Below are 7,599 nucleotides of genomic sequence, written 5' to 3'. Positions count from 1 at the left end.
AATATAACAAGCTTACACTGTTTTACATCATGTTTATGTTCTCAAATTTTACACAAAAGAAACATCAGTAAGCAATTCCCAAAATACAACAAAATAATCCTGAGTCCACGATTCCATAACCTGCTTATTGGTTTCCTGAGAATACAAGTCGTTTGAAAAGCGTAAACAAAAAATATGTTGGTGAGTTCATAAGCATTTTCGTGTAAAAACTTCGATGATAGTTTAGAAATCCAGAAAATCCAATATTTTCTTATCAAAATAGTTGTAAGTCTTGTTTCAAATCGAGTATAGTTGCATGTATGTCTTAGTTCGTCATTTTCGAAATCGTGCAAAATCGTTTCCTCCAGAAAATCCTATATTTTCTGTTGTATAAAATAGTAGCTTTAACAAAACAATAACACTATTGTGAAAAAGGTCTCATTTGAGGAAATCAAAATAGAGTTGATTGTAAACCAAAGGTGAAATCTATATAAATACATTTCTGATATATTCTAGTGAGTCGTTATAACCATACTAATATGACGGAGTGCCTGTTATGACGTTCTTCAGGCGTCGATTTTGTTTAAGACATTTGTCACCCTAGACTGGATGGTCTAGCTGTAGCGAACAGCGAAGGTGCGGGGTGTCAACCCCGTATAGATCTATACACAAATTCCCGCTCCCCCTCCAGGAGACTCTGGTTATAGCTCTTACAGGACTTAAAGCGTACACTATTATATATAAATATATGTACTGTGAAGGTCTGTCTGACTAGAATATTAACAGCTCTTTGAGCAAATCGTTGAAATCCATTATCGACCAAAGAAATAATACTAGTTGTATTCATTGACTAGATATTTCGTTTCGTTTTTTGGAATTAATCCATTTTGAATATTTATCAAAATGACCCAATATTATCGAAGTCGGCAAACAACCCCTTTTTCTTTATAAAATACTATGCGTGACTCAATTTGTCGGAAAGTGCCAAGTTATGATTTATATATATATAACTTTGACTTGTGTGAGTGTATGACAACAGCGTTATGACATGCAAATTTTTCTGTCATAAAGTCTCCATTTGTGTATTTCCTTGGTGAAATTATTTGTCAACTATTTATAAATAATCCCTAATAGTTTGCAAATAGTCACAAAGTTCCCATTTTCGAAAATTACTAAAAATAGTGTCAACTTATCAAGGTCCCTTTTTATAACTTTTATCTCTAGACATGAAAGCATAGATAAAGGGGTTAAGTTGGACACACCCAATAGTTGGGAGACTCTTTTGTACACAAAGTATCATCTGTTCTTTATGAAGTTGTGAAATCTTACGTTCATGAGAATATTAATAAAATAATAATTCAATAATATTTCACACACACATACAAACATACGTATACATGCAATTATTCAAGTATTTAAGCAAGATTTGACTTGTACTCTCCCCCAAAAATATTAAAACATTGAAAAAGGTGGGGTATGAAGCTCACCTTGATTAGCTTGCTGGGTGATTTGAAGAGTGATGAGGAAGTTTCCAAGCTCCAAAGCTTGGAAGATTCTTAAATCTTTAGAGGATTCTAAGAACAATTTTTGTGTGTAAATATAATGAAATCTTAGAATAATGTGAAGAATAATTATTCAAAGAGGATAAAATACTCACCAAAGAAATCTGGGAATTTCCTTTGAAGGAGATGAAACTTGGAGCTTTAAGGAGTTGAGAGTATTCTTGGGGGCTTTCTGGAAGTGAAGAATGAGAAGTGGAATAAGGGAGGAAAGGTTCACGTATCTAAAGGGGAGGATGTGACATCCCCATTTTCACGGCCAGAAAAGACCGATTTTGTTTATGCTTTATAAAAATCAGAGTATCTCTTTTAATAAAAACGTTGCGGAATTTGTTCCCAGAAAAACATGATAATTACATTATCAAAGCATTTCCGAAGAAATGTATTTTTATTCATTTTAAAACATTTGGGATGTCATCATCAATATAGAAACATAAGCATAAACAGAACTTACATTCATTATCACTAGTGATTTATATCTCCTTAATCTCTCAGTGTAATGTGACTTCATATCAACACCTGTGATATAAATAAACTGAGTGGGTCAGTTTGGGAAACCTGGTGAGTACATAGGGTTTTCAACCCACAATAATATAATTATTATGTTTAAACATCAACAATCAACCTAATTACCCATCCTCATTATCTTCTTAAGGATTTACCCTAAGAATCAGCTACTCCTCGTTCATTCATTCCTAAGGATCATCCTAAGGAAACGACACGAAGTCCATCATTGCCAATGACACAGTTGTCAAGCACAGCTGCTAATATTATCACTTAGGTGCAGCTGCCAGAATTGTGACATTCTCTATGAGGCGCTTCTGCCGGTATTGTCCTTTAAACGCTACTGTCATGGTTATAATGTTCTATATTAGGCACAGCTGCCGATACTATCCTTAGAGCGCAGCTGCTAGGATGTTTATCGTAGATTTAAAACATGTACAAAATCGTTCATCCAGCATAGACAGCAAGTATTCAGACAATATGCACACATAGCACGTAATTGTTGGATTAATGTCTAAGTCCATAACTATATTTGGTATGTACTTGACCCGACCCGACATGGTCCATTTGGGTTGCACTTCACCGGCACAATTTATATGGATAGTCTTTTGAGAATAGTATATTTATGATTTATATTAATATATTATAAGTTCTAATATATTAATATGGAATCATATTATTTAATTAGTATTGATCAAGAATTAATTTAGAATTAATTAAGTGATCAAAAAGAACTAATTAAATATGGACTCTTATATATATGGAATGGGCCAAGTTCATTTAGGTTGGGCTAAGCTGTCATGGATGGTCCATGGAACTTCTAACCCATGGATCCTATGTAAATGAAAGGTCATGGGTATTAGGGTTTACATGGATGTAACCCTAATCCTCCATAATATATAAAGGGGTCCTTGGCTCACAAAATTGGCACAAGTGTGTGAAAATAAGAGTGGGCCGATTTTAGTGTGCATACATATTCTCTCAAGTTCTTCCAAGGTGTTTTGGTGATTTGTGATTCCATTTTAGGCTTCCACACTATTGGGGCTAAGCTCTTAAAGCTTGAAGACATCAAGCTACATCAAAAGGTATGTCATCTAACTAGAACTTTGTAGTATAGGTGCTTCATAATATGCTAGTTAGGATGAAACCTTGGAATAGTTAATATTTGCATGTATAATAGAGAAAACATAGATCCAAGGTTTATAGGGTTGCATGTACACCATGGGAGTGTTAGAATGCTCAAAACCCAACAGTGGTATCAGAGCCATGGGTTGTTTTCTGTGATATTGATGCAAATGTTTTATTTTCAAGTTGGAAAAAAAAAAGAAAAAAAACATGACGTTTGTCAAATTTTAAGATAATTACTTGTTTTGTGAAAAACGAATTATTTGTAAAATTTGAATCATTTGTTATATGAGTTGAATTAGGTCAAATTTAGTAAAAGATAAAATGATATGATTATTTTATTAGTTTTAAAAGTTTGATCTAAATGTTTTAAGGAGTTACATATTTTGTCATAAAATTTTGGAGCTCAAAAGTTTTTTTTTTAAAGTTGTGATCTTAAGGGTTTTTGAAACTTCCATAAGTTATGGATATGAAAGTTTTTTTTTTTTAAAAAAAAAAATTTGATTCAAAGTTTTTATGGAGTTACAAAATTTGGTGTTAATGTTTTAAAGAATTCCATAACTTGTTCTTAAGTTATGGAACATGGAAAGTTTCATCATAAAACACTATTAATTCCATAAGTTATGGAATCCAAAGGTTTTCAAGAATTACAAAACTTGCCCTCAAGTTTTGGAATTTGAGAAAAGTTTTTTATGAAAAAAAGAATTGAATTCTAAAACTCTTGGGTTCATAACTTAAACAATTAATTAAATGGTTTTAATTTTGAGTTTAATAATTGGAATTATGATGTTTTGTTGAATAGTTCAAATTAACTCTTATGGACTTTATTAATAGTTAATTAAAGCGTTTAATTAAAAGAGTATTATTAATCCATAAATATATGGTTTGAGTTTAATTAAATTAAAAGTCTAGTTTAATTAATAGATTAAACCACCAAGTATTTTAAATGTCTAAAATACACCCTTATACTATTATAATATTAAAAGTTTAATATATTATATGTATAAGAGCAAGTCGTCTTACCATTAGTAGGCCTCATTCACGAAGCCGGTCTATAAGGGGGGTATAAGGTTACTGCCTATAAAATGGCAGTTTAATGGGTGTCCACTCTCACTCACCGCTTCCTTGACCGGTGGAGGGTCGTTAGCCGAACAGGTAGGACAAGACTATAATTCTCCCTTCATTAAAAGTATTAATGATAAATACTAAGTAACTAAACCTTTTACTAATTCCTAATCTTAGTTACTTAGGAAAATGTGAATAAGGTGCTAATCCATGAAATTACACTTTGCACTTTGTTTAAACCGTTAGTGGGGCGTGTGTGGTTAACCGGCACACTAACCTGGATTTAACAAAGTAGGCAAAGGGTAACTTAATATTTATCATAGTATCGGTGGAGCTCGTGTGGTTAACCGGCACATTGATTGAGGGGTAAATACTAAGGGTACCAAGTATATTTGCATGGTTACTTCACACCTTGTTTTGTGATCCTCGGCATCCCAGTCACAAAACCTGACGGGCACACTCGAGATTGAAACATGCCATTAAAAAGTTCAATGAATCTCGAAAGAATCTAGGAGTTTCAAAACCAATTAAAACCTAAGAATACATTTCGTTTATCTTGGTGGAAATTGGTGAATCGTCATTCACCTACCTTCAAATATTTTATAGCTTGGATTACGGCATCCCTCTTCCAAGTTATAAAATAGTTTGTTGGGTCCTAGCCTTAATATATCATATTGGGTGTTATATTAAGGACTTAAATCAACTTTACATGAATTTCTCCCATTGTTGATGTCTGGTTTAGACAACAATGATCTTCCCAAACCAAGCTTTCCTAATGAATATGACTTCCCGAGTTTGGCTCATGGAAGTCATACTTCTCTTCCTCCACCTCCTCCAATTATTCTCCCTAACCCACAAGTTCAAGGTCACTCAAGCCCTAATGGCAAGCAAGGTCTATGTGTGATCACATCTTAGAGATGAAGTCACATATTGACAAGCCGGGAGAGTTGGGTGTCAAAGTCTTGAGAAAGTTGGATGTTCAATCACTTTCTAAGTCACATAGTGAGTTCCTTTGGGACTACTATGAAACAGACTATGACATGAACCTTAATGATCATATCTATTTGCTTGGTGCTGCTGAATCAGCAATGATTTGGAACGATAGTAAAGCAAATTTGATTAGAAGATCAACTTCCCAAAAACTTTATGGACAGTGACAATGGTGACACTGGAAATCTAGAAAAAGCATTCTCTTCCCAATGGAAAGGGATTGGCCATAGTCAACCCGGTTGACCAAATGGTAAAGAGAAAGGCTAAGTCTGAGATAGTCCCATTACCAAAGGGTCCATATGTTTATTTTGCCAAAGGAAGGGGCGTTGATTGCAAAGCTGCCAAATTTACCTAAGGATGTTAAAGTCAATAAGTTTGACTCTACATCAGGTAGAGCCCATTATCTAACTCTGTTAAGTTCTATTCTGAGATCCTCATTACATGATGTAACTGGGTCACATGTTGATGTTTTAAGAATCAAAGAATAGAGAGAAATCTTAAAGGAAGTATATGCTGATTCTGATCGCGAAGGTGGATTTCGATCGCATCAGAATTTTGAGCAGTTGCTTAAGAAATTATGATATATTGCTAAGGAATAGATAACAACAATTTTCCATGTGGATTGTAAGGATAAGTTTTTCCGCAAAGTTTTAAAAAAAAAATTGTTTAATTTTATTTATTTGAAGTATCCTTACAATGGCATTTGTAGAAAATTGTTACTTATATGATTCCACTGACAGCAATATTGGAAAATGGATTTGATTCTTTCATTTGTGGTAGTGTCTAAATTTACCAAATCAGGAAAGTTCCTCATCGCCCAAGTTTCAATTGGACCGAAACTTGGAATCATGCAAGTTGAATAGTATGATGAATGAGAACTTTCAAGCATTGGAAAATCAAGACTAATTACTTGTTCACATGGATGTGTGAGTCAAGTGAAGGACTAAAGGGATCGAGTACACATTCTTGTGCACTGGTCATGTCCACCACAAAGCTCGTTAAGACTATTTGATTTACTAAAGTTTAGTAAATATGGTTATACTTACAAGTTTAAGTATAATTCTGAAACATTGGAAAAGTCTCAATGTATGGCAGAACGAATGGGAAGAATCAAATTAGGCAGAAAGATAAAAGTTTCTCAAATCTGAAAAGATGGGAGAGTACTTTAGTATCATGTTTGTGATCATCTTAATGATTTAGAAATCATATCACAATTAGTCCTCTAAAGGTCATCTTAGTGCATTCTTATGACTAAGAAGAGGAGTCATGAATTGTTGAAATGGTTAGATCAGGAAGATGAGTCATACTTCGTTCCAAAACAATTCTTAGAGTCATACTCCAAGATTGTAACTTGAGTGACATATCTTAAAGAAAGGTTTAAAACACTTGTCAAATGTAAGAGTAAAAGTGTCCTACTCTTGTACATTTGAAATTGGTAAGTTGTGATGTTTTGGATAAAACAAAAACCAACTAAGGCCAATTGTGTGAAGTGTTTGTCTTGATAAAGAATCTGCACTATCTCTTGAATATTTGGCAAGATAGTCTTATATATCAAGATGATAGTGAGAGTCTTAAAGATCCTAAAAAGAATTTCAAGAACTAATCAAGAATAAAACCTGAGGTTCTTCACTAGCACACGACTTGAGGTTTATAACCTATCGTGTTGACATATTCTGTGCCCATTCCAGTTAAAGTTGGCTTTGCATAGGAGTTCTGAAAGTTCTCAATTGGTTGCATAACAACTTGGAAGCAATGGCAGGCCCTGTACTGCCAGGTGGTAAGAAGTTAAGATTGCATAAGTTCAGTCCATATGAGTTTGGATTTGTCATTATCCTTGTCTTGTGACTATGGTTTTGACGATTCACATGGATAAGAACACATACACCATAAAATCTAAGGGTCATAAGGTTTCTCTCCGATTCATGAAAATGATGGTGAGGAAACACTTCCACCAAGTAGATTTGAAGCAGATGGCAAAAGGTCTAAACAATTGAGACTATGATTACGGCATCCCTTTTCATAGTTCTGAAATTGTTTAGACACACATGCATGCTATCTAAGGAAAGGTGTATGATTTTGATAAAGTTTTATCAAAGCATCTCGTATCAGAAATCTGAACTTTGGAAAGAAAGTCAATAAAGTATTGATTTCTAGAAGTCCAGCTGATTTCTGAGTACATGTCAAAGCTAGTGGGAGCATAAGTGTTATGTTAATAATCATCATGTAAGTGGGAGCATGATAATTATTGTTAGTGTTGCAAGTTAGCAATGTTAATTATAGAAAACAAAAGTTTCAATTCGTGAGGCTGCAGGGATTGAAAATGTTGTTTTGCTATAATTAAGGGAGAGGATATACTTCATTTCAGTTCTAAAGGCTT

This window comes from Lactuca virosa, chromosome 3 (genome assembly GCF_052849685.1).
Source record: "Lactuca virosa cultivar CGN04683 chromosome 3, Lactuca_virosa_CGN04683_v6, whole genome shotgun sequence".
NCBI lineage: Eukaryota > Viridiplantae > Streptophyta > Magnoliopsida > Asterales > Asteraceae > Lactuca > Lactuca virosa.
Note: the sequence above shows the minus strand (reverse complement) of the source record.